General features: G+C 52.4%; 1 protein-coding gene across 2 annotated transcripts in view; it reads right to left on the reverse strand.

Annotated features, from left to right (window-relative positions):
- Positions 1-20,576, reverse strand: part of P2RY6 (pyrimidinergic receptor P2Y6) — a 351,083-nt gene extending 330,507 nt beyond the window's left edge. The window contains exon 1 of one of the 2 annotated variants that reach the window (XM_086933849.1): positions 19,488-20,576. The gene's annotated coding sequence lies outside the window, so the exon portion shown is untranslated. Of the gene's footprint in view, positions 1-19,301; positions 19,376-19,487 lie in introns of those variants that run through there. The other variant, XM_086933848.1, reaches the window with a different exon arrangement.
- Between the last annotated feature and the right edge of the window lie 6,466 nt (positions 20,577-27,042).

Here is a 27,042-nt window from a genome sequence, read left to right on the forward strand (position 1 = left end):
CTGATGGAGCAGTGAGAAAGGGACTCATGTCTGAGTATACCCTGCCACACCTATAGTGGCCAAAAACGATTTACAAAAAGGGGGTGGTGATGAACAGAGTGTCTGAGTTAAGCAGACCACTCTTACCCAGTCCAAAGATCAGGGCTTGATCCATCACCGTTATTTATCTCACTGCCCCATCCCAGCTCAGAACCTGGCTATATGCAAATCAGTCTGTCCCTGGCCCAGTGCATCATGGGAACAGGGCAGACTAAACTACCAAGCCAATTCTTCACCAGAAAGGAGACAAGCTACCGGGGACCGGTTTCTGGCATTTCAGCCTTCTTCGGCCCGGCTTGCTTGAATCCTGATGGAGCAGTGAGAAAGGGACTCATGTCTGAGTATACCCTGCCACACCTATAGTGGCCAAAAACGATTTACAAAAAGGGGGTGGTGATGAACAGAGTGTCTGAGTTAAACAGACCACTCTTACCCAGTCCAAAGATCAGGGCTTGATCCATCACCGTTATTTATCTCACTGCCCCATCCCAGCTCAGAACCTGGCTATATGCAAATCAGTCTGTCCCTGGCCCAGTGCATCATGGGAACAGGGCAGACTAAACTACCAAGCCAATTCTTCACCATAAAGGAGACAAGCTACCGGGGGCCGGTTTCTGGCATTTCAGCCTTCTTCGGCCCGGCTTGCTTGAATCCTGATGGAGCAGTGAGAAAGGGACTCATGTCTGAGTATACCCTGCCACACCTATAGTGGCCAAAAACGATTTACAAAAAGGGGGTGGTGATGAACAGAGTGTCTGAGTTAAACAGACCACTCTTACCCAGTCCAAAGATCAGGGCTTGATCCATCACCGTTATTTATCTCACTGCCCCATCCCAGCTCAGAACCTGGCTATATGCAAATCAGTCTGTCCCTGGCCCAGTGCATCATGGGAACAGGGCAGACTAAACTACCAAGCCAATTCTTCACCAGAAAGGAGACAAGCTACCGGGGACCGGTTTCTGGCATTTCAGCCTTCTTCGGCCCGGCTTGCTTGAATCCTGATGGAGCAGTGAGAAAGGGACTCATGTCTGAGTATACCCTGCCACACCTATAGTGGCCAAAAACGATTTACAAAAAGGGGGTGGTGATGAACAGAGTGTCTGAGTTAAACAGACCACTCTTACCCAGTCCAAAGATCAGGGCTTGATCCATCACCGTTATTTATCTCACTGCCCCATCCCAGCTCAGAACCTGGCTATATGCAAATCAGTCTGTCCCTGGCCCAGTGCATCATGGGAACAGGGCAGACTAAACTACCAAGCCAATTCTTCACCAGAAAGGAGACAAGCTACCGGGGACCGGTTTCTGGCATTTCAGCCTTCTTCGGCCCGGCTTGCTTGAATCCTGATGGAGCAGTGAGAAAGGGACTCATGTCTGAGTATACCCTGCCACACCTATAGTGGCCAAAAACGATTTACAAAAAGGGGGTGGTGATGAACAGAGTGTCTGAGTTAAACAGACCACTCTTACCCAGTCCAAAGATCAGGGCTTGATCCATCACCGTTATTTATCTCACTGCCCCATCCCAGCTCAGAACCTGGCTATATGCAAATCAGTCTGTCCCTGGCCCAGTGCATCATGGGAACAGGGCAGACTAAACTACCAAGCCAATTCTTCACCAGAAAGGAGACAAGCTACCGGGGACCGGTTTCTGGCATTTCAGCCTTCTTCGGCCCGGCTTGCTTGAATCCTGATGGAGCAGTGAGAAAGGGACTCATGTCTGAGTATACCCTGCCACACCTATAGTGGCCAAAAACGATTTACAAAAAGGGGGTGGTGATGAACAGAGTGTCTGAGTTAAACAGACCACTCTTACCCAGTCCAAAGATCAGGGCTTGATCCATCACCGTTATTTATCTCACTGCCCCATCCCAGCTCAGAACCTGGCTATATGCAAATCAGTCTGTCCCTGGCCCAGTGCATCATGGGAACAGGGCAGACTAAACTACCAAGCCAATTCTTCACCAGAAAGGAGACAAGCTACCGGGGACCGGTTTCTGGCATTTCAGCCTTCTTCGGCCCGGCTTGCTTGAATCCTGATGGAGCAGTGAGAAAGGGACTCATGTCTGAGTATACCCTGCCACACCTATAGTGGCCAAAAACGATTTACAAAAAGGGGGTGGTGATGAACAGAGTGTCTGAGTTAAACAGACCACTCTTACCCAGTCCAAAGATCAGGGCTTGATCCATCACCGTTATTTATCTCACTGCCCCATCCCAGCTCAGAACCTGGCTATATGCAAATCAGTCTGTCCCTGGCCCAGTGCATCATGGGAACAGGGCAGACTAAACTACCAAGCCAATTCTTCACCAGAAAGGAGACAAGCTACCGGGGACTGGTTTCTGGCATTTCAGCCTTCTTCGGCCCGGCTTGCTTGAATCCTGATGGAGCAGTGAGAAAGGGACTCATGTCTGAGTATACCCTGCCACACCTATAGTGGCCAAAAACGATTTACAAAAAGGGGGTGGTGATGAACAGAGTGTCTGAGTTAAACAGACCACTCTTACCCAGTCCAAAGATCAGGGCTTGATCCATCACCGTTATTTATCTCACTGCCCCATCCCAGCTCAGAACCTGGCTATATGCAAATCAGTCTGTCCCTGGCCCAGTGCATCATGGGAACAGGGCAGACTAAACTACCAAGCCAATTCTTCACCAGAAAGGAGACAAGCTACCGGGGACCGGTTTCTGGCATTTCAGCCTTCTTCGGCCCGGCTTGCTTGAATCCTGATGGAGCAGTGAGAAAGGGACTCATGTCTGAGTATACCCTGCCACACCTATAGTGGCCAAAAACGATTTACAAAAAGGGGGTGGTGGTGAACAGAGTGTCTGAGTTAAACAGACCACTCTTACCCAGTCCAAAGATCAGGGCTTGATCCATCACCGTTATTTATCTCACTGCCCCATCCCAGCTCAGAACCTGGCTATATGCAAATCAGTCTGTCCCTGGCCCAGTGCATCATGGGAACAGGGCAGACTAAACTACCAAGCCAATTCTTCACCAGAAAGGAGACAAGCTACCGGGGACCGGTTTCTGGCATTTCAGCCTTCTTCGGCCCGGCTTGCTTGAATCCTGATGGAGCAGTGAGAAAGGGACTCATGTCTGAGTATACCCTGCCACACCTATAGAGGCCAAAAACGATTTACAAAAAGGGGGTGGTGATGAACAGAGTGTCTGAGTTAAACAGACCACTCTTACCCAGTCCAAAGATCAGGGCTTGATCCATCACCGTTATTTATCTCACTGCCCCATCCCAGCTCAGAACCTGGCTATATGCAAATCAGTCTGTCCCTGGCCCAGTGCATCATGGGAACAGGGCAGACTAAACTACCAAGCCAATTCTTCACCAGAAAGGAGACAAGCTACCGGGGACCGGTTTCTGGCATTTCAGCCTTCTTCGGCCCGGCTTGCTTGAATCCTGATGGAGCAGTGAGAAAGGGACTCATGTCTGAGTATACCCTGCCACACCTATAGTGGCCAAAAACGATTTACAAAAAGGGGGTGGTGATGAACAGAGTGTCTGAGTTAAACAGACCACTCTTACCCAGTCCAAAGATCAGGGCTTGATCCATCACCGTTATTTATCTCACTGCCCCCATCCCAGCTCAGAACCTGGCTATATGCAAATCAGTCTGTCCCTGGCCCAGTGCATCATGGGAACAGGGCAGACTAAACTACCAAGCCAATTCTTCACCAGAAAGGAGACAAGCTACCGGGGACCGGTTTCTGGCATTTCAGCCTTCTTCGGCCCGGCTTGCTTGAATCCTGATGGAGCAGTGAGAAAGGGACTCATGTCTGAGTATACCCTGCCACACCTATAGTGGCCAAAAACGATTTACAAAAAGGGGGTGGTGATGAACAGAGTGTCTGAGTTAAACAGACCACTCTTACCCAGTCCAAAGATCAGGGCTTGATCCATCACCGTTATTTATCTCACTGCCCCATCCCAGCTCAGAACCCGGCTATATGCAAATCAGTCTGTCCCTGGCCCAGTGCATCATGGGAACAGGGCAGACTAAACTACCAAGCCAATTCTTCACCAGAAAGGAGACAAGCTACCGGGGGCCGGTTTCTGGCATTTCAGCCTTCTTCGGCCCGGCTTGCTTGAATCCTGATGGAGCAGTGAGAAAGGGACTCATGTCTGAGTATACCCTGCCACACCTATAGTGGCCAAAAACGATTTACAAAAAGGGGGTGGTGATGAACAGAGTGTCTGAGTTAAACAGACCACTCTTACCCAGTCCAAAGATCAGGGCTTGATCCATCACCGTTATTTATCTCACTGCCCCATCCCAGCTCAGAACCTGGCTATATGCAAATCAGTCTGTCCCTGGCCCAGTGCATCATGGGAACAGGGCAGACTAAACTACCAAGCCAATTCTTCACCAGAAAGGAGACAAGCTACCGGGGACCGGTTTCTGGCATTTCAGCCTTCTTCGGCCCGGCTTGCTTGAATCCTGATGGAGCAGTGAGAAAGGGACTCATGTCTGAGTATACCCTGCCACACCTATAGTGGCCAAAAACGATTTACAAAAAGGGGGTGGTGATGAACAGAGTGTCTGAGTTAAACAGACCACTCTTACCCAGTCCAAAGATCAGGGCTTGATCCATCACCGTTATTTATCTCACTGCCCCATCCCAGCTCAGAACCTGGCTATATGCAAATCAGTCTGTCCCTGGCCCAGTGCATCATGGGAACAGGGCAGACTAAACTACCAAGCCAATTCTTCACCAGAAAGGAGACAAGCTACCGGGGACCGGTTTCTGGCATTTCAGCCTTCTTCGGCCCGGCTTGCTTGAATCCTGATGGAGCAGTGAGAAAGGGACTCATGTCTGAGTATACCCTGCCACACCTATAGTGGCCAAAAACGATTTACAAAAAGGGGGTGGTGATGAACAGAGTGTCTGAGTTAAACAGACCACTCTTACCCAGTCCAAAGATCAGGGCTTGATCCATCACCGTTATTTATCTCACTGCCCCATCCCAGCTCAGAACCTGGCTATATGCAAATCAGTCTGTCCCTGGCCCAGTGCATCATGGGAACAGGGCAGACTAAACTACCAAGCCAATTCTTCACCAGAAAGGAGACAAGCTACCGGGGACCGGTTTCTGGCATTTCAGCCTTCTTCGGCCCGGCTTGCTTGAATCCTGATGGAGCAGTGAGAAAGGGACTCATGTCTGAGTATACCCTGCCACACCTATAGTGGCCAAAAACGATTTACAAAAAGGGGGTGGTGATGAACAGAGTGTCTGAGTTAAACAGACCACTCTTACCCAGTCCAAAGATCAGGGCTTGATCCATCACCGTTATTTATCTCACTGCCCCATCCCAGCTCAGAACCTGGCTATATGCAAATCAGTCTGTCCCTGGCCCAGTGCATCATGGGAACAGGGCAGACTAAACTACCAAGCCAATTCTTCACCAGAAAGGAGACAAGCTACCGGGGACCGGTTTCTGGCATTTCAGCCTTCTTCGACCCTTGCTCATTGCACCATCAGGATTCAAGCAAACCGGGCCGAAGACGGCTGTAATGCCAGAAACCGGTCCCCGGGAGCTTGTTTCCTTCCCAGTGTAAGAATTGGCTTTTGTAGTTTGGTTTGCCCTGTTCCCATCATGCACTGGGACAGGAACAGACTAATTTGCATACAGCCAGGTTCTGAAACTGGGATGGTGCAGTGAGCTAAAAAACGGTGTTGGATCTAGCCCTGATCTCTTGACGGGGTGAGAGCTTTCTGTTTAATTCAGAGACTCTGGCCCTCACCACCCCTTGTTGTAAATATTTTTGTCCACCCTAAGCGTGGAAGGGTATTCTCAGATGTGAGACCCTTGCTCATTGCACCATCAGGATTCAAGCAAACCGGGCCGAAGACGGTTGTAATGCCAGAAACCGGTCCCCGGGAGCTTGTTTCCTTCCCAGTGTAAGAATTGGCTTTTGTAGTTTGGTTTGCCCTGTTCCCATCATGCACTGGGACAGGAACAGACTAATTTGCATACAGCCAGGTTCTGAAACTGGGATGGTGCAGTGAGCTAAAAAACGGTGTTGGATCTAGCCCTGATCTCTTGACGGGGTGAGAGCTTTCTGTTTAATTCAGAGACTCTGTCCCTCACCACCCCTTGTTGTAAATATGGTTGTGGTGTAACGGCCCGAGCTGCTGACTTTTGGAGCCAGTGGGACCCAAGTTCAAGTCTTGTCTCCGGCGGCAACATCCTGTGATTCTGGGCAAATCACCTAATGTCCCCATTCCTACAATTCCGTGCTCCTCACGCCGTACTTAACAACTCCTGGGTTTAGGGGCTGGGCAGTACTGAGTGATGGATAAGACCGATAGCGGACAGGTCTTGTGTGAGGGTAAGAGCATTAAGCAGCCTGTTCGAGGTATAATTGGCTGCTGAGTGTTATGGTATTCTTGCGGGCCAGAAAGGTTAGATAGGAGTTGACATTACTAGTTAATGCCCTGGCTATTCATAAATTAGCCCTCCTTATTTTACCTGTATATGGGAAATAGTATACCTATTGGGCTGTTTCTTTTCTGTGAGCTGTACACTGCAGATTCTCATCGATGCAAAGAAGTGTGCGACAGACTAGAAACAGTATACGTTGTTGAGGCATTATTGTGGGTCAGAAGGAGGCACTGTCTTTTACATAAAAACACTTTCCATTGAAATGCCAGCAAAATGGCTTCATGCAGTTTGACTGATAAAGTTAATAGCGGACAAACAATAATGTGTCGAAATATGGTTTCAGCAAATATGTATCATTTGACCATCACCAAGTAGTGTCTTGATTGTTTCCATCCTATTAGACCTCTGTTTCCAGCACACCGGTCCATTTGTGGTTTCCTAACTGCTGATATGTTTTGAAACATTTGCACAGTTAATTTACAGGTCTTTAAAAGTTATTGTGTGTTACAAAAAAAATGACAGCTTACAGCCTTTGTTTTCACACGCCCTTTACCACCACAACAAGACTGTCAACTAGTCCACTTTACTATTCTGTCTATTAACGGCAAAGTTAGAGAATTTTTTAATTGCTAATCCACACGTTAAAGGAATAAGCAGAAATTTGTCAGACGATGCAGCCTGATATTTATCCTTTATTCTTGAACATATAGCACTTGTGACAAGCTGAAAACAAAATGTAAAGGCATTTTATTGCCCATTCATCTTCTCAACTCAAACCCATGATATGGCTGGGATGTATGTGTGATAGTGTGGTGGACTTTGTGCACTTGGTTGTGCATGGGTGTGAAGATAGTACATTTAGGGTGTTCTTATAGGTGGTGCTGTGGAGGAGATACATTTGTGTTCTGTTCCTCATTATTTCATTACTTCTGTTAAAGAAGAACATTTTGCAATTATCAGTACCCAATTTCTAGACGTAGAAAGGGTGTAGGCTACTGGGATTAATGCACATGTCCTACATTGCGACTCCGTGAATTACGTAAATGGTGGTAGAGGTGAAGGGGGACTTACTGGATGAAAGCATCTGACCACGTTTATATGCCTCTGTAAATAAATTATCTTGACTTGTCTCGAGTGGGCATACAGGTGAATTAGAACTTTGGCATCCTACGTTAAGGGCATTACCCACCACCGGCTAGAAAGTGAGTGGTGAATTTCTGATGTGCCTCGTATGTCCAATTTAAACATTCAAATACCTTATTCCCAAATTTTATACAGTTCCTCCTACTATACAATCGTGTTTGAATGGGAAGATAGATTGGATTAAACCTGTGGAGATTAGCACAGACCCTGCAAGTTATTTTGATATGAAAGATGGTTAAAACATCTGTGTACTAGGCTATGTCTTCAAATCACACTGAGTTTAAGAGGGCTTTCATCAATGACACTTGATGCATATTCATACACCACTGACGGTTGGACGTCCTCAGATGGGCAGACAGTCAACTCCTAACACAACAGGAACTACTTGAAAAGTAATGACACATCCATGAGAATTCTCACATTTCATTATGTCCCACCTCAAGGTGTACACTATTTATTGCAGTACCCAGATCGCATTTTAATCTTGTCACGCCGGCCAGAGTCTATGTATCTCTAAACTGTTAATTCACATGCTCCATCATAAGACTCTCCCAAACACGGACGTGCGTAAAGACCTCCCTCCAGTATCTTTTTTTTGTATTAACCCTATTATTGTACTCCAGGCTACCCAGACGCTGTCCTAATAAACTTGCAAAAGGATAGATGTTACTGAAAATACATCAATATACTTGTTTAGGTGTGAGCAGCATTTGGACACTGCTATGTAAAAAACAACATTTTCTATTGAGAAGCAGCAAAAACATCCACAGAACATTGAGCACACGTCCCACACAGTTCAGATTTTTCATGTAGTTGAGCATTGCCAAGCTCAAAAGTGTGCCAACCCTAGTAGTCAACAATCATAGTCTTAAAAAAAATAACAATTTACACTCATCCGGCACAGTTCAAATATTCTATATAGCTGGTTTATAATCTTTAGTTTGTATTACACATTAGAGTGTTGAGCAAACATTCACAAATAGCTGGACAGACTTAAAGATGAAAACACTAGTAAACATGTACACTCCAAGCAGAATTTGACAGCCGACATAAGAGGCATATTTTACAATTCTACCTGCGTACCATGAATGATTGTGCCAGACACATCACTCTGTTTGTGAACATAGACTTAGATTCCACAGACAGTAACACTACAAGAGAGCGTGAAAAGAGAGGGAAAATATGGCAAGAAATGAGAGAGGGCTATATGCTGAGAGGGGGAAAGAGAAGGTTGGAACAGTGAGAGTGAACTGTGAGAGAAGGATAAAGCAGCGGGCGGCTGCCAGCTAAGAGAAAGAAATGATGGGAAAAAAGCCGACAACAGGAAAGGATGGAGAATAAAAAAATGCACCAAAAAAAATACAGAAATGTGGTGAGAGTGACAGAGGGAATGTTGAAAAGAGGAAAAAAAGGTAAAGGTTGCATATAAAAGGCAGAGTGAGGGGAACCGAGAGATGGCACGTGAGGCGAGAGAGGCTGGGACGAATGGCTAGGCAGGAGAGAGGAAGGAACAGATGTAGAAAAGGGAACTATAGGACGAAGAGGTTGATTAGGGAATGAACAGAGAGATTATGTGAGGGTTCACTTTGTAACTTGCATGTCAAACCTTTCAATCCCAATTCATATGCACCATAGCTTTGAAAATATGGCGCTGCTCTACTCCTTCCCTTTCACGCAGCGCAGCACAACAGCTTCACTTACTGTGCTGTGTTATGTAAAATGTTACAAAATATACCCCTGGGGCGTTACATTTTAGCTTGGACCTTTTACAGTGCTCCGCTGCCTTTTGGCTAGGGTCCCGCTACAGACGTGACATATACGCACACTCAGACAGAAAATGTCTCTTTGTTAAGAAAATGCTATTTTTCAAAGAATGAGGGAGAAATCCATCCAAAGTTCCAGCCCGGAGCAGTTGTCTGGCAAGTCACAGTGCGGCACCAGAAGACCCTGGGATCAGAGCACATCGGTCACGTTATGGAGGCATTTCTACTTGTGCTCTTTGTTTTACATTAACTTGAAATCTTGAAATAATTTTTTTAAAGAAACACTGATTATAATAAAATTAAATCCCTCCATTCAAAGACTATGCCTTCTTACCAGCCGTCCACCAATCAGCTGTTGAAGTGCTTTTACCTCCAGGCCTGGGGCACTGCACAGGCTGCAGGAATGATAGCTACGCCCCCTGACAGGCCTAGCTTTAGTGCTGGTGCCCGATGGTGTGAGATTATTTGTTACCCCCCTTCCGAAGACCAGGGGCGGCTCTAGGCTCATGGCGGCCCTGGGCAGGGAGCGTAGGCTGGGGGCCCCGGAAGAGGGGGTCCGGGTGGGGCGGAGCGCAGAGACCAGTGAAGGGGGGGGGGGTCAAGGTGTTTGGAAGTGGAACAGAGCCGGATGCTGCCAAATCCCAGCCATAGGCCGCCACCCAAATATGTATACATCCTCAGAGGATTATTATATTAAGGATATATATTGTCGTGGTGGCCCCTGGGGTTTGGTGGCCCTAGGCAGGTGCACAGCTTGCACATGCCTAAGGCTGCCCCTCCGAAGACCTTCTCCAAGGATTCAATCAGTACCACCCTCCAATGGTGCCCCTCATCTCTGCATAGACCCCCTCTCATGCTTAGTTAATTTCCATTACAATGCTACTGAATCCAAGTATGTAGAGTAGAGTAGGGTGTTGGAGTGTGTTATATCACACACATATTATACAGACACCATGGCTTATATAAGTGTGTAAGCCAATGTATAGGAAAGGTTTCTTGAGACCAGGGCCACTGGAATTATTCAATTGTCAAGTCACTGCAATTTCCGTATAATTATAGATTTGCTGCATTTGCCACATAATCCATCCTCTGCCACATATTCTGCAGATTTTAGCTCAAATGATTCAAAAGTTTCTAAAAATTTAGCAACACGGTTCCGCATACCTTTCTGTTGATTATTGCTATATTTGGATGTTAAATTGGTACTAATGAGGCGCAATGTATGCTCAGACAGTGTTAACAAATTTTAAAATGTCAACATAATTAAGCAATACTATTACAAAATGTGATGCATTATGCCATATAATTTGCCCTTTCTTGCTGCATAATTTACTCAACCCTGCTGCGTTCTTATCCAAAGGAACCCTATTAATCAACCTTAGAATAATGAAAGATTAGAGAAAAACAATGAAGCTGTAAACCTGTGCCTGGCAGTTTCCATGCTGCTATTTGTTTTTCGTTCATAGCTCACTGAGCTATATTAGGATTGTATTTTATGAACTGCAATTCACAAAATGGTCCCTGTGACAAAAAACAATAACCCACTGAACTATCTACATTAAAAAAAACAATTCTTCGATCACCATGTTACAGATTGTGATTCACTGGATGCGCACTATCCCTCTGCGCTACTTTATAATGAGTCCAAACTCAGGCAAGAGAAAACTCAAGAATCTCAAACTGATTTTTTTTTACTAACAGATAGATTGATTACCCGAGCTAAAGTTGTGTTTTTAGCCTATAAATTGCTGGCAAACAAGGGATCTAAAGGCTGTGCCCTTAACCCTGTAAGAAGCAGAGCTGGACTGGCTGTAGCGGGCATTGGACATTTCCCGGGAGGGTGGAATGGTGGGGGCTGGTTTTGCAGCATTGGGGGCTGGTTTTGTTACTGGGGACCAGTTTTTCAGCTGTGCTACAATACCTGCCCCCCCCCGTAACAAAAGCAGCAATGCACAATGGCGCACCCCCGGAAACTGGCCTGACATAAATTCCTAGGATACTTTGGGTTCTCAGTTCGGCCCAGTTAAGAAGTGTCAAAATGCAACCTCCGCCCCCCATAGCTTGGCTCCTTGAGAGGTGACAGGAGCCCCTGATCAAAAGCAGAATGCCATGCCCTAGGCTCTGGCAGGAAGAGTCCCAGCAAATGTTGTACCTGCACAGAGAGGCCCATGATTATTCTGTATGTGATAATGTGATAAACAGAATGATAATGGGCCGATAGCAGTCTGTGCCAGGCCTGGGAGGGGCTGCTGCAGACCCTTCCGTTCACAGCAGGAGCTGGACCCTGCAGTGAGAGCTAGAGAACTCTGAGGGTGCTTGCAGGGGGACAGCACGCTCCAATGTCCAGACTTACGGACAAAAGCCGTCTGTGAAAGAAATCATCACGAACAACAGACAACAGGCCCAATCCAGCCGAGGTCGGTAGTAGGAGTTCCTGCAGGGCGGTGACGTGGGGAGGGTGAGGGGCAAGGTGCGGGGTAGTAATGTATGGATTATGGAGTTTAACAGGTAAGTAAACATATAAATAAATACAACGAATTTCGTTGTGTGCACTGCATCACCAAATACGATGCAGTGCGCGCAACGAAATTCGTTGTATTTATTTATATGTTTATTTACCTGTTAAACTGCGTAATCCGTACATTAATACCCCCCCCCCCCCCCACCCTGCCCCTCCTCCTCCCCATGTCACCGCCCTGCAGGAACTCCTACTACCGACTGAGGCTGGCCCAATCAACGGGCAGTCTGTGAAATTTACGGCTGGTTGGTCACCCTATCACCCACAATTTTTTTAAGGCACTACATAACACTGGCCCAGCGTACCTCAACAATCGCAGCTGCTTTCACAAACCTTCCAGACACCTCCGCTCGTCCGGACTCCACATACACAGAAAATGAGTTCCGACTATTGAGCCTTCACCTGCATCACTCCCAAAGAGTAGAACGACCGGCCACTACACATAAGAGCCCCCTCCTCGCATCTTCAATACCACCAGATGCTGAACCCCTGGCTTTTGGAGGAGGCCCCCTAGGTCCTAGGCTTGGCTACAGACTCACCTGCTCGGCAGCAGGATCCCCTCCCGAGTGATGAGGACGCGCTACAGATCTACACCACATACTGAATACCAGGAATTAAAGAGATCCAGTAACTAAGGGGATGTTCCGGCTCGCAACAACCACCAGTGGCGTTGAATACCAGCCAACCTGGGGTGAGGTGTGCCAGAGGAAAGGCTGGGCACACCCCTCCTATGGTAAAGCAGCTACACTGCCTCCTGGCTTCTGCCGCACACATCATCACAGCAGGCTCGCGACGAACCCGTGGCACGTCCTACACACACTGGCTGTAATGTTAACATGTATACCAGTTGTCGCTTGTAACTGGGCTCTCTGTGCCCGGGGACACTATTTAAAATACCTTGTAACCTGGCATGTATTTGTAAAGCGCTCTACATCCATCAGCTTCTTGGCGCTAAGTAACAGATGCTTATTGTTGCACAACTCAACGGTACTCACATTATTGAGGATGAAAAGGGGGGTGGACCCGGCCAGAATTGAGCCTGTTGCCCCTGCGGGTCAAATACCGGTCCCTGCTGTAGGTGCATTAGCCCACTGAGCGACTCTGCGCCCGTCTAAACTGCTACTGCTGTCGCATAAAGCTTGCTGCTACACACTGTACTTTGGCTCAAATGTTAACAATTCCAAATATATATAAAGAATACATTAAATGTGCATAATCCAGGCAGCGATAGCTCAGTGAGTTGTGTGCCTCCTGCGGCCACATGGGCCAAACGGAGACATCTGCGGGTATGCTGCACGCTCAAACCCCGTATATGCCGACTCCTCCTTTCATCATTTTGTGGGTGATAAAGGGAACATCGAATTTAGTTATGACGAGAGAGCATTCGTTTTAAAGACAATACAGAGAGCAGGGCCTGCCAGCTAGATTGTCAATAATGTATACAATAAAGGAAAATGCTATCTGCAGCAGCGAAGAGGAAATTATAAAACACACCATAAAGTGTATACAGTTTAAAAACGTGTATCGCTGGCCAACTGGAATTTTCACCAGGATACCACCTGAATTGAATCAAACATGTACCCGTTTTCACTGAGCTGGTTTCACACCCTCCCCTCTGTCTGATGCTACGCGAGGCCTCTAGTCCGAGGAAAATAAATAAACTCGAATGAAAACGATCAAACCGAGAGGGATCGCTGTCAGAATGTTCTGGCGCAGCGCCGCTCGGCAAGCGAAATAGCCTCGGGGCGCTTTAATTGAGCGCAGTGAGAATGGAGCTGCGCTGCTTGTTTATGACCCAAGTTTTGTTAGTCAAAACTCGGAAACTGCGCTTGTCAATCTGCACCTAAGAGTCGCACAGGGTGGGGGGCGCAAAACTCACAGAAGTAAGTAGAAATCCAAGCACGTGGGAGGCTTGCATTTGTGCTCCACAGCCGCTAGTCGTACTCCTGTTCATCAACCAGGTGCATTGATTTGAAAGATCTGTTCTTTCGCAGGATGTTTTTTTGTTTCCTTGTGTCTACAGGGGACGTATGTTGCCAGTGCTGAAATATGGCGGCGCTGCCTTCCAATTTTCACCCAGGGGAGACCGAGGCGCCTTCTCCTGTCTTTCGCAGAGACCGACACTTTGAATCAAGAGTTCCGACCTTAACGCGTAGTTGACATTTGTGTGCACCTAAATTCAATCTCAGTGCATTAAAAACTGCGAATCGTCCCCTTGAAACTTTGTCTAACATGAGGCAACTCTACCCAGTCAGTGGGGGTGGGGGGGAGACTGCCCTATGCCCGGTGTGAGCAGCTTGCCAAGGCTTTTTTACCCCGGTACAATCTGGAATTTGTAGTTTTGCATTTATATTAGGACAATAGAACTAAAGGATTGCAAAGAAACTCGTCTTTCCCACTCTCCCCTGGCGTGAGACACTTGAGACCTCTGCGCCCGGGCAGGTCGCAGCCTCGGGTCCTATTTAAAGCTGTGTGAAGTGAAACCCCCGGGGGCGGCCAGCACCAAAGACAGACCCACAACAAGCAGGCACTGAAAGCACTCGTTTCCAAAACACAGGCACAGTCACGCCTCGCTGATAACGGCATTCTTGTAGTTCGAATACTCGCACTCTGCCACTCTGCTTTGCACCTTTTACTGTAGACACTCAATCAACCAACCAATCAGGGGTTTGTAAAGCACGCTACTCACCCGTGAGGGACTCAAGGCGCTTGGGAGGGGGGGGGGCAACTCCAGATGAGTCAAAGAGCCAGGTGTTGAGGTCTTTCCTGAAAGTGTGCAGGGTCGGGGAGCATCTGATGTTCACGGGGAGCGTGTTCCAGGTCTTGGCTGTGGTGTAGGGGAAGGCAAGGCTCTCCCGCCTATTCTGTCTGTTTCTGCAAAGAGTGGTGTGTCTGTTTATGTTGTCAGTATCCTATGTATGAACCTTGACAAGACGGAAGTGAAAGTGCCTAAGTGTTTACGATACTCACTACCACTGACAAGGCATTGAAGCGAACGTGCTAAGGTGGTACAGTATTTAGGGCCCCATCCAAGGCGTCTAGGCGCTGAAGTGAACGTGCAAGGCGTCTACGGTATTCACGACCCCAGATGAGGCGCTAAAGTGAACGTGCAAGGCATCTAGGCGCTGAAGTGAGCGTGCAAGGCATCTACAGTATTCACGATCCCTGATGAGGCACTGAAGTGAGCGGGCAAGGCATCTATGTATTTGAGCTTATATAGCGCACAGCTACCCGCAGTGGGTTTCCCGGCGCTTGCTTAGGGAACCTGTCCTGGTATTCCCCTGTGAGATAACCCCGGCAGGGTATCCACAAGGTGAAAGCCAGGCATCCCGCCGCGAGGGGCCGTTGTGGAGATTAAGCAAGCTATTGCCCAGAGTCGCAGAGTGTGAACCCGTGAGTCGAGAAGGCACCGGAACGAGAATTATCGAGTCAGTGGAATTTTTTAGCCCAAGACCCGCCGAGGCGGGGAATTGAACCCTGGTCCAGGGCCGATCTCAGCTTCCAGATCTGCCGCCTCTAACCCCTGAGCCACACTTCTCCACATCTAGGTGCTGAAGTGAACGTGCAAGGCGTCTATGGAATTCACGACCCCTGACAAGGCACTGAAGTGAGCGTGCAAGGCGTTTAGGCACTGAAGTGAGCGTGCAAGGCATGTAGGCACTGAAGTGAGCGTGCAAGGCGTCTACAGTATTCACGACCCCTGACAAGGCGCTGAAGTGAACGTGCATAGTATGCACAGGATTCCCGACCCCTGACGAGCCACTGAAGTGAACGTGCAAGGCGTCTATGGTATTCACGACCACTGACAAGGCGCTGAAGTGAACGTGCATAGTATGCACAGGATTCCCGACCCCTGACGAGTCGCTGAAGTGAACGTGCAAGGCGTCTATGGTATTCACGACCACTGACAAGGCGCTGAAGTGAGCGTGCAACATGTCTAGGTGCTGAAGTGAATGTGCACGGTATGCACAGGATTCCCGACCCCTGATGAGCCACTGAAGTGAACGTGCAAGGCGTCTACGGTATTCCCGACCCCTGATGAGGCACTGGAGTGAGTGTGCAAGGCGTCTTGGCACTGAAGTGAACGTGCAAGGCATCTACGGTATTCACGACCCATGACGAGGCGCTGAAGTGAGCGGGCAAGGCATCTAGGTGCTGAAGTGAACGTGCAAGGCGTCTCTGATATTCTGGACCCATGACGAGGCGCTGAAGTGAGCGTGCAACATGTCCCGACCCCTGATGAGCCACTGAAGTGAACGTGCAAGGCGTCTACGGTATTCACGACCCCTGATGAGGCACTGAAGTGAGCGTGCAAGGCGTCTTGGCACCGAAGTGAACGTGCAAGGCATTTACGGTATTCACGACCCATGACGAGGCGCTGAAGTGAGCGGGCAAGGCATCTAGGTGCTGAAGTGAACGTGCAAGGCGTCTATGATATTCAGGACCCATGACGAGGCGCTGAAGTGAGCGGGCAAGGCATCTAGGTGCTGAAGTGAACGTGCAAGGCGTCTATGGTACTCACGACCCCTGACAAGGCACTGAAGTGAGCGTGCAAGGCGTCTAGGCACTGAAGTGAGCGGGCAAGTCGTCTACAGTATTCACGACCCCTGCCAAGGTGCTGAAGTGGACGTGCAAGGCGTCAAGGCGCTGAAGTGAACATGCATAGTTTGCACAGGATTCCCGACCCCTGATGAGCCGCTGAAGTGAACGTGCAAGGCATCTATGGTATTCACGACCACTGACAAGGCGCTGAAGTGGACGTGCAACGCGTCTAGGTGCTGAAGTGAGCGTGCACGGTATGCACGGGATTCCGACCCCTGATGAGCCGCTGACATGAACGTGCAAGGCGTCTAGGGTATTCACAACCTCTGACAAGGCCCTGAAGTTAGCATGCCAGGCGTCTAGGCGCTGAAGTGAACGTGCAAGGCGTCTACGGCAGCGTTTTGCAAACTGTGGTCCGTGGACCCCCAGGGGTCCGTGAGACATTCCCAGGGGGTCCACAGGACTCGAGTGCCTGTCGTCCTAGTGAAAAATGAAATGCTCATGTGTCCTCACACCACACAAGAGCTGCAAATGTTGGCGCAGGGGCGGCAAGACCACAACAATACAATCGAGAGGCGGGGGCAGCGAATGGGCAGTGGGCAGTCAGGGGGGCGGGGCTACAGGGGGCACAGCAGCTGGGGAAACGAGCGGAACAGAAGGCAAGAGGGGCACAAAAACAAGGAAAAACAAGTGGCACAGAAGGCAGAAGTGCACAAATAAACGAGTGGAACACAGGGTAGAAGGGCAAAAAAACGAGGTGAAAACAAAGTGGAACAGAGGGCAGAAAGGCACAAAAAACGAGTGGAACAGAGGGCAGAAGGACACAAAAAACGAGTGGAACAGAGGGCAGAAGGGCACAAAAAATGAGGGGAAAACAAGTGGAACAGAGGGCAGAAAGGCACAAAAAACAAGTGGAACAGAGGGCAGAAGGGCACAAAAAACGAGGGAAAAACGAGTGGAACAGAGTGTAGAAAGGCACAAAAAATAAGTTGAACAGAGGGCAGAAAGGCACAAAAAACGAGCGGAACAGAGGGCAGAAGGGCACAAAAAATTAGGGAAAACGAGTGGAACAGAAGGCACAAAAAACGAGGGAAAACGAGTGGATAGGAGGGCAGAAAGGGACAAAAAACAAGGGCAAAAATGAGTGGAACCGAGGGCAGAAAGGCACAAAAAACAAGTGGAACAGAGGGCAGAAAGGCACAAAAAAGAGGGAAAAACAAGTGGAACAGAGGGCAGAAAGGCACAAACAACAAGGGGAAAACGAGTGGAACAGAGGGCAGAAAGGCACAAATAACGAGTGAAAAACGAGTGGAACAGAGGGCAGAAAGGCACAAAAAACAAGAGAAAAATGCGTGGAACAGAGTGCAGAAAGGCACAAAAAACGAGGGAAAAATGCGTGGAACAGAAGGCAAAAGGGACACAAAAATGAGGGAAAAACGAGTGGCACAGAGGGCAGACGGGTACAAAAAACGATTGGCACAGAGGCAAAATACAGACTACAGAAATATAGGGGCATCTAAGAACAGGAGGTAGAACGGGCAGAGAGGCACGGGGGGGCAGCGAGGGCAACAAAAGGGAAAACCGGGCAGAGACACGGGGCAGCGAGGGGTACAGAAGGAAAGACCTGGCAGAGAGAGCACGGGGACAGCGAGGGGAATAGAGGGAAGAAAAAAAAGGCACGGACCACGTACAGGCAGCGGGGGAAGACAGACAACAGCAGTCGCAGACACAACAATGAAAATACAGGCAGTACAATAAAAGCAATAACATGTTGAAAGGCACATGTGTATAGGTTACTGTTACTTGGCAGGCAGGTAAAAAAATAAACGCAGCCAGGATCAGCAGTAGGATTTTCGTGCTGCTATCTGATTGCTCACTTCCCACAAGCCCTTGGGTACCACTAAATAATACACTGCTGTATGCATACATGTCCATGCCAGTAGACCCAATTCAGGCTGTCTCCCTCTTGAAATTGCCTCTGCGCTGAAGTGAACGCACGGGAATCCCGACCCTTGACGAGCCGCTGAAGTGAACGTGCTAAGGTGGTATAAACATAAATCTTTAAAGTTTCACTGGATTTGCATTTCGCCCACCCACCAGACATCTAACAACGCGCGTAAAGGTTTTGTTCAAGAATTCGTGGTTGCAGTGCGTGCTCGTGGATTCGAGGAGTACACCCCAATAATACTAGCGTCCAACCCCAAAACATACAGTCAACGACAATCTTTATATGTCATACTTACATGGGTAGGTGCATCCCCACAAAGTACAGTGCCCGGTGGGCTAGTGTCCCTAAACGAAATGCCAACCGTACGGATATATAAAACCGACTTCCTGAGTCGCAGGGCCGGACCCGGAGAGCGAAAATGTGGGTGGCTATGAGGAGGCTGCTGGAATTAAACTTACTTTTCTGAGCATCGGGTTAAACTCTGAGGTCTCGCGCCTCTGGCTGTCTCTACCCCGACGAGCTGGAACACGTGTGCTTCAGACCCTGAATGCCCCGGACACGCTACTAGAGTCTCCCTTGCTTCAACCCCCCTCCCCCTCCCTCCCCAAGAAGCAGGTTCTCTGGTGGTTCAGACCCCGAGACCTCCTGGACATGTCTCAAGGGGTCTCTCCCAGGACCGGCGCCAGGCGTGGGCAGCTGCCCAGGGACTCGCACCCAGCCCACCAGCATGGGACCCCGGACTGGTGGTGCGTCCTGTCCCTCAACTAACAAGAAAAGCGTGTGGTCCAGACCCTGATAGCCGCAAGCACGGAGCCAAGTGCCCCCTCCCCCAGCAAACAATGTCACATGTGGCACAAAGAGCCCCTGGGCGTCTCTCCCTCAACAAAAAGTAACTCGTGTGCCTGATTTCGGGTTCTCCGCAGAGAGGGGCCGGTGCTTACCTCGCCCTGTGCCCGCACGCAGGCTCCTGGTGTTGGCACTCTCTGCCCTGCCTGGGACTCTCCCTCCCGCGCCGCCCGCCGGGTTCGACTGGCACAGCTCGGCCACGGCTGCAGCCTCCGTGGCATGCCCCCTCCCGCCCCGGCACAGCCCCCGGGCTCCGCTGTGACACTGAGCGCACTGCTCACCTGACTGACGGACAGCCCCCGCCTCCACTGATTGCCTGCCACAGCTCCGGGACACAGCTCTCAGCAGCGCCTCGTCGTCTTCACAGCCACAGTTCTCAGCAGCGCCTCGTCTTCTTCACACCCACAGCTCTCAGCAGCGCCCCGTCCTCTTCACTGCCACAGGAGAGCGCCCCGTCCTCTTCACTGCCACAGCTCTCAGCAGCGCCCCGTCCTCTTCACTGCCACAGCTCAGCCTCGTCCTCTTCACACCCAACAGCTCTCAGCAGCGCCCCGTCCTCTTCACTGCCACAGCTCTCAGCAGCGCCTCGTCCTCTTCAGTGACACAGCTCTCAGCAGCGCCCCGTCCTCTTCACTGCCACAGCTCTCAGCAGCACCTCGTCCTCTTCACAGCCACAGTTCTCAGCAGCGCCTCCTCCCCTTCACTGCCACAGCTCTCAGCAGCGCCTCGTCCTCTTCAGTGACACAGCTCTCAGCAGCGCCCCGTCCTCTTAACTGCCACAGCTCTCAGCAGCACCTCGTCCTTTTCACACCCACAGCTCTCAGCAGCGCCCCGTCCTCTTCACTGCCACAGCTCTCAGCAGCGCCCCGTCCTCTTCACTGCCACAGCTCAGCCTCGTCCTCTTCACACCCACAGCTCTCAGCAGCGCCTCGTCCTCTTCACACCCACAGCTCTCAGCAGCGCCCCGTCCTCTTCACTGCCACAGCTCTCAGCAGCACCTCGTCCTCTTCACAGCCACAGCTTCTCTTTCAGCAGCACCTCGTCCTCTTCACAGCCACAGCTCTCAGCAGCCCCTCGTCCTCTTTCAGCGACACCTCGTCCTCTTCACAGAGGCAGCTCTCAGCAGCGCCTCGTCCTCTTCAGAGGCACAGCTCTCCCCGCCTCCACTAACTGCCTGCCACAACTCTCAGCAGCGCCTCGTCCTCTTCACAGCCATAGCTCCTCTTTCAGCAACGCCTCGCCTTTTCACAGCCACAGCTCTCAGCAGCACCTCGTCCTCTTCAGAGGCACAGATCCTCTTTCAGCAGCGCCTCGTCCTCTTCACAGCCACAGCTCTCAGCAGCGCCTCGTCCTCTTCAGAGTCACAGCTCCTCTTTCAGCAGCATCTCGTCCTCTTCACAGGCAAAGCTCCCATTTCAGCAGAACCATGCCCTCTTCACAGCCACAGCTCCAATTTCAACAGCACCCTGGTTCTTCACAGCTCCAATTTCAGGAGAACCTTGCTCTCTTCACAGCCACAGCTCCAATTTCGCAGCATCTCGTCCTCTTACCAGCCCACATCTCCACTTTCAGCGGCACCCCATTCTCTTGCTAATCCACAACTCCACTTCAGCAGCACCCCGCCCTCTTCCAGCCCACATCTCCTCTCTCAGAAGCATTTTGCCCTCGCCCCGACCCCACAGCTGCAGTTTCAGCACCACCAAGCCACAGCTCTAAATGTGGAAGCACCTCATCGACCCTCAGGCCACAGCTCCAGATTCAGCAGCACCGACCCACAGCTCTCCAATTTTAGCAGCAGCTCCCCCAAACCACAGCTCCAGTGTCAGCAGCACCATGCCACCCTACTGAGCCACAGCAACTGGATAGCAGCACGCCCCTCCTCCGAGCCACACCTCCAGCCTCAGCAGCGCATCACTCTTCTCCCAACATCGTCTCAACCTGGTCCGGATCCGGGTCAAGAGCGGTCCCCCATGACCCTCGGCTCCAGTTTCAGCAGCTAGCAACTCGATCTTTTCCGGTAACACAGCTCCACAGCTCCACTACCAGCAGCGCCTTCCTCTCTTCCCAGTCCACAGCTCCACTACCAGCAGCGCCTTCCCCTCTTCCCAGTCCACAGCTCCACTACCAGCAGCGCCTTCCCCTCTTCCCAGTCCACAGCTCCACTACCAGCAGCGCCTTCCTCTCTTCCCAGTCCACAGCTCTGCTACCAGCAGTGCCTTCCCCTCTTCCCAGTCCACAGCTCCACTACCAGCAGCGCCTTCCTCTCTTCCCAGTCCACAGCTCCACTACCAGCAGCGCCTTCCTCTCTTCCCAGTCCACAGCTCCACTACCAGCAGCACCCGCCCTATTCCCAGTCCACAGCTCTACTACCGTCAGCCCCCCTTCTCTTCCCAGACCACAGCTCCACTACCGTCAGCGCCCCTTCTCTTCCCAGACCACAGCTCCACTACCGTCAGCGCCCCTTCTCTTCCCAGACCACAGCTCCACTACCGTCAGCGCCCCTTCTCTTCCCAGACCACAGCTCCACTACCGTCAGCGCCCCTTCTCTTCCCAGACCACAGCTCCACTACCGTCAGCGCCCCTTCTCTTCCCAGTCCACAGCTCCACTACCAGCAGCGCCTTCCCCTCTTCCCAGTCCACAGCTCCACTACCTGCAGCGCCCCTTCTCTTCCAAGAAACAGCTCCACTCCCAGCAGCCCCCGCCCTCTTCCCAGTCCATAGCTCCTCTACCGTCAGCCCACCTTCTCTTCCCAGACCACAGTTCCACTACCGTCAGCGGCCCTTCTCTTCCCAGCCCACAGCTCCACTACCGTCAGCGCCCTTTCTCTTCCCAGACCACAGCTCCACTACCGTCAGCGCCCCTCCTATTCCCAGTCCACAGCTCCACTACCAGCAGCACTTTCCCCTCTTCCCAGTCCACAGCTCCACTACCAGCAGCGCCCCTTCTCTTCCCAGACCACAGCTCCACTACCGTCAGCGCCCCTTCTCTTTCCAGTCCACAGCTCCACTACCGTCAGCACCCCTTCTCTTCCCAGACCACAGCTCCACTACCGTCAGCGCCCCTTCTCTTCCCAGTCCACAGCTCCACTACCAGCAGCGCCTTCCCCTCTTCCCAGTCCACAGCTCCACTACCAGCAGCGCCTTCCCCTCTTCCCAGTCCACAGCTCCACTCCCAGCAGCACCCGCCCTATTCCCAGTCCACAGCTCCTCTACCGTCAGCCCACCTTCTCTTCCCAGACCACAGTTCCACTACCGTCAGCGGCCCTTCTCTTCCCAGCCCACAGCTCCACTACCGTCAGCGCCCTTTCTCTTCCCAGACCACAGCTCCACTACCGTCAGCGCCCCTTCTATTCCCAGTCCACAGCTCCACTACCAGCAGCACTTTCCCCTCTTCCCAGTTCACAGCTCCACTACCAGCAGCGCCCCTTCTCTTCCCAGACCACAGCTCCACTACCGTCAGCGCCCCTTCTCTTTCCAGTCCACAGCTCCACTACCGTCAGCACCCCTTCTCTTCCCAGACCACAGCTCCACTACCGTCAGCGCCCCTTCTCTTCCCAGTCCACAGCTCCACTACCAGCAGCGCCTTCCCCTCTTCCCAGTCCACAGCTCCACTATCAGCAGTACCTTCCCCTCTTCCCAGTCCACATCTCCACGACCAGCAGCTCCCCTTCTCTTCCCAGTCCACAGCTCCACTACCAGCAGCACCTTCCCCTCTTCCCAGTCCACAGCTCCACTACCTGCAGTGCCCCTTCTCTTCCAAGACACAGCTCCACTCCCAGCAGCCCCGCCCTCTTCCCAGTCCACAGCTCCACTACCAGCAGCGCCTTCCCCTCTTCCCAGTCCACAGCTCCACTACCAGCAGCGCCCCTTCTCTTCCCAGTCCACAGCTCCACTACCAGCAGTGCCTTCCCCTCTTCCCAGTCCACAGCTCCACTACCAGCAGCACCTTCCCCTCTTCCCAGTCCACAGCTCCGCTACCGGCAGTGCCTTCCCCTCTTCTCAGTCCACAGCTCCACTACCAGCAGTGCCTTCCCCTATTCCCAGTCCACAGCTCCACTACCAGGAGCACCTTCCCCTCTTCCCAGTCCACAGCTCCACTACCAGAAGAGCCCCTTCTCTTCCCAGTCCACAGCTCCACTACCAGCAGCACCTTTCCCTCTTCCCAGTCCACAGGTCCACTACCAGCAGCGCCTTCCTCTCTTCCCAGTCCACAGCTCCACTACCTGCAGCGCCCCTTCTCTTCCAAGACACAGCTCCAATCCCAGCAGCCCGCCCTTTTCCCCTTCTCTTCCCAGTCCACAGCTCCACTACCAGCAGCGCCTTCCGCCCTTCCCAGTCCACAGCTCCACTACCAGCAGCGCCTTCCCCTCTTCCCAGTCCACAGCTCCACTACCAGCAGCGCCTTCCCCTCTTCCCAGTCAACAGCTCCGCTACCAGCAGTGCCTTCCCCTCTTCCCAGTCCACAGCTCCACTACCAGCAGCGCCTTACCCTCTTCCCAGTCCACAGCTCCACTACCAGCAGCACCTTCCCCTCTTCCCAGTTCACAGCTCCACTACCAGCAGCGCCCCTTCTCTTCCCAGTCCACAGCTCTACTACCAGCAGCGCCTTCCCCTCTTCCCAGTCCACAGCTCCACTACCAGCAGTTCCTTCCCCTCTTCCCAGTCTGCATCTCCACGACCAGCAGCGCCCCTTCTCTTCCCAGTCCACAGCTCCACTACCAGCAGCGCCTTCCCCTCTTCCCAGTCCACAGCTCCACTACCTGCAGCGCCCCTTCTCTTCCAAAACACAGCTCCACTCCCAGCAGCCCCACCCTTTTCCCAGTCCACAGCTCCACTACCAGCAGCACCCCTTCTCTTCCCAGTCCACAGCTCCATGACGGTCAGCTCCCCTTCTCTTCCCAGTCCACAGCTCCACTACCAGCAGCGCCTTCCCCTCTTCCCAGTCCACAGCTCCACTACCAGCAGCGCCCCTTCTCTTCCCAGTCCACAGCTCCACTACCAGCAGCGCCTTCCCCTCTTCCCAGTCCACAGCTCCACTACCAGTAGCGCCCCTTCTCTTCCCAGTCCACAGCTCCACTACGGGCAGCGCCTTCCCCTCTTCCCAGTCCACAGCTCCACTACCAGCAGCGCCTTCCCCTCTTCCCAGTCCACAGCTCCACTACCTGCAGCGCCCCTTCTCTTCCCAGACACAGCTCCACTCCCAGCAGTCCCCGCCCTCTTCCCAGTCCACAGCTCCACTGCCAGCAGCGCCCTTTCTCTTCCCAGTCGACAGCTCCACTACCAGCAGCGCCTTGCCCTCTTCCCAGTCCACAGCTCCACTACCATTAGCGCCCCTTCTCTTCCCAGACACAGCTCTACTCCCAGCACCCCCGCCCTCTTCCCAGTCCACAGCTCCACTACCAGCAGCACCCCTTCTCTTCCCAGTCACCAGCTCCACTACTGTCAGCGCCCCTTCTCTTCCCAGTCCACAGCTCCACTACCAGCAGCGCCCCTTTTCTTCCCAGTCCACAGCACCACTACTGCCAGCGCCCCTTCTTTTCCCAGTCCACAGCTCCACTACCAGCAGCGCCTTCCCCTCTTCCAAGTTCACAGCTGCACTACCAGCAGCCCCTTCCCCACTTCCCAGTCCACAGCTCCACTACCAGCAGCGACTTCCCCTCTTCCCAGTCCACAGCTCCACTACCAGCAGCGCCCTCCGCTCTTCCCAGTCCACAGCTCCACTACCAGCAGCGCCCCTTCTCTTCCCAGACACAGTTCCACTGCAAGCAGCCCCCGCCCTCTTCCCAGTCCACAGCTCCACTACCGTCAGCGCCCTTCTCTTCCCAGTCCACAGCTCCACTACCAGCAGCGCCTCTTCTCTTCCCAGTCCACAGCTCCACTACCGTCAGCGCCCCTTCTCTTCCCAGTCCACAGCTCCAAAACCAGCAGCGCCTTCCCCTCTTCCCAGTCCACAGCTCCACTACCAGCAGCACCCCTTCTCTTCCCAGTCCACAGCTCCACTACCGTCAGCTCCCCTTCACTTCCAAGTCCACAGCTCCACTACCAGCAGCGCCTTCCCCTCTTCCCAGTCCACAGCTCCACTACCAGCAGCGCCCCTTCTCTTCCCAGTCCACAGCTCCACTACCAGCAGCGCCTTCCCCTCTTCCCAGTCCACAGCTCCACTACCAGCAGCGCCTTCCCCTCTTCCCACTTCACAGCTCTGCTACCAGCAATGCCTTCCCCTCTTCCCCGTCCACAGCTCCACTACCAGCAGCGCCTTCCCCTCTTCCCAGTCCACAGCTCCACTACCAGCAGCACCTTCCCCTCTTCCCAGTCCACAGCTCCACTACCAGCAGCGCCCCTTCTCTTCCCAGTCCACAGCTCCACTAGCAGCAGCGCCTTCCCCTCTTCCCAGTCCACAGCTCCACTACCAGCAGTACCTTCCCCTCTTCCCAGTCCACATCTCCACGACCAGCAGCGCCCCTTCTCTTCCCAGTCCACAGCTCCACTACCAGCAGCGCCTTCCCCTCTTTCCAGTCCACAGCTCCACTACCAGCAGCGCCCCTTCTCCTCCCAGTCCACAGCTCCACTACCAGCAGCCCCTTCCCCTCTTCCCAGTCCACAGCTCCACTACCAGCAGCACCTTCCCCTCTTCCCAGTCCACAGCTCCACTACCAGCAGCGCCCCTTGTCTTCCCAGTCCACAGCTCCACTACCAGCAGCGCCTTCCCCTCTTCCCAGTCCACAGCTCCACTACCAGCAGCGCCCCTTCTCCTCCCAGTCCACAGCTCCCCTACCAGCAGCCCCTTCCCCTCTTCCCAGTCCACAGCTCCACTACCAGCAGCACCTTCCCCTTTTCCCAGTCCACAGCTCAACTACCAGCAGCGCCCCTTGTCTTCCCAGTCCACAGCTCCACTACCAGCAGCGCCTTCCCCTCTTCCCAGTCCACAGCTCTACTACCAGCAGCGCCCCTTCTCTTCCCAGTCCACAGCTCCACTACGAGCAGCGTCTTCCCCTCTTCCCAGTCCACAGATCCACTACCATCAGTACCTTCCCCTCTTCCCAGTCCACAGCTCCACTACCAGCAGCGCCCCTTTCTCTTCCCAGTCCACAGCTCCACTACCAGCAGCACCTTCCCCTATTCCCAGTCCACAGCTCCACTACCAGCAGCACCTTCCCCTCTTCCCAGTCCACGGCTCCACTACCAGCAGCGCATTCACCTCTTCCCAGTACACAGCTCCACTCCCAGCAGCACCTGCCCTATTCCCAGTCCACAGCTCCACTACCAGCAGCGCCCCTTCTCCTCCCAGTCCACAGCTCCACTACCGTCAGCGCCCCTTCTCTTCCCAGTCCACAGCTCTACTACCAGCAGCACCTTCCCCTCTCCCCAGTTCACAGCTCCACTTCCAGCACCACTCGCCCTATTCACAGTCCACAGCTCCACTCCGAGCAGCACTTGCCCTATTCCCAGTCCACAGCTCCACTCCCAGCAGCACCCGCCCTATTCCCAGTCCACAGTTCCACTCCCAGCAGCACCCGCCCTATTCCCAGTCCACAGCTCCACTACCAGCAGCGCCCCTTCTCTTCCCAGTCCACAGCTCTACTACCGTCAGCGCCCCTTCTCTTCCCAGTCCACAGCTCCACTACCAGCAGCGCCTTCCCATCATCCCAGTCCACAGCTCCACTACCAGCAGCGCCCCTTCTCTTCCCAGTCCACAGCTCCACTACGGGCAGCGCCTTCCCCTCTTCCCAGTCCACAGCTCCACTACCAGCTGCGCCTTCCCCTCTTCCCAGTCCACAGCTCCACTACCAGCAGCGCCCCTTCTCTTCCCAGATACAGCTCCACTCCCAGCAGTCC

The sequence above is a fragment of the Lissotriton vulgaris genome, chromosome 8 (genome assembly GCF_964263255.1).
Source record: "Lissotriton vulgaris chromosome 8, aLisVul1.2, whole genome shotgun sequence".
In the NCBI taxonomy this organism is placed as follows: Eukaryota; Metazoa; Chordata; class Amphibia; order Caudata; family Salamandridae; genus Lissotriton; species Lissotriton vulgaris.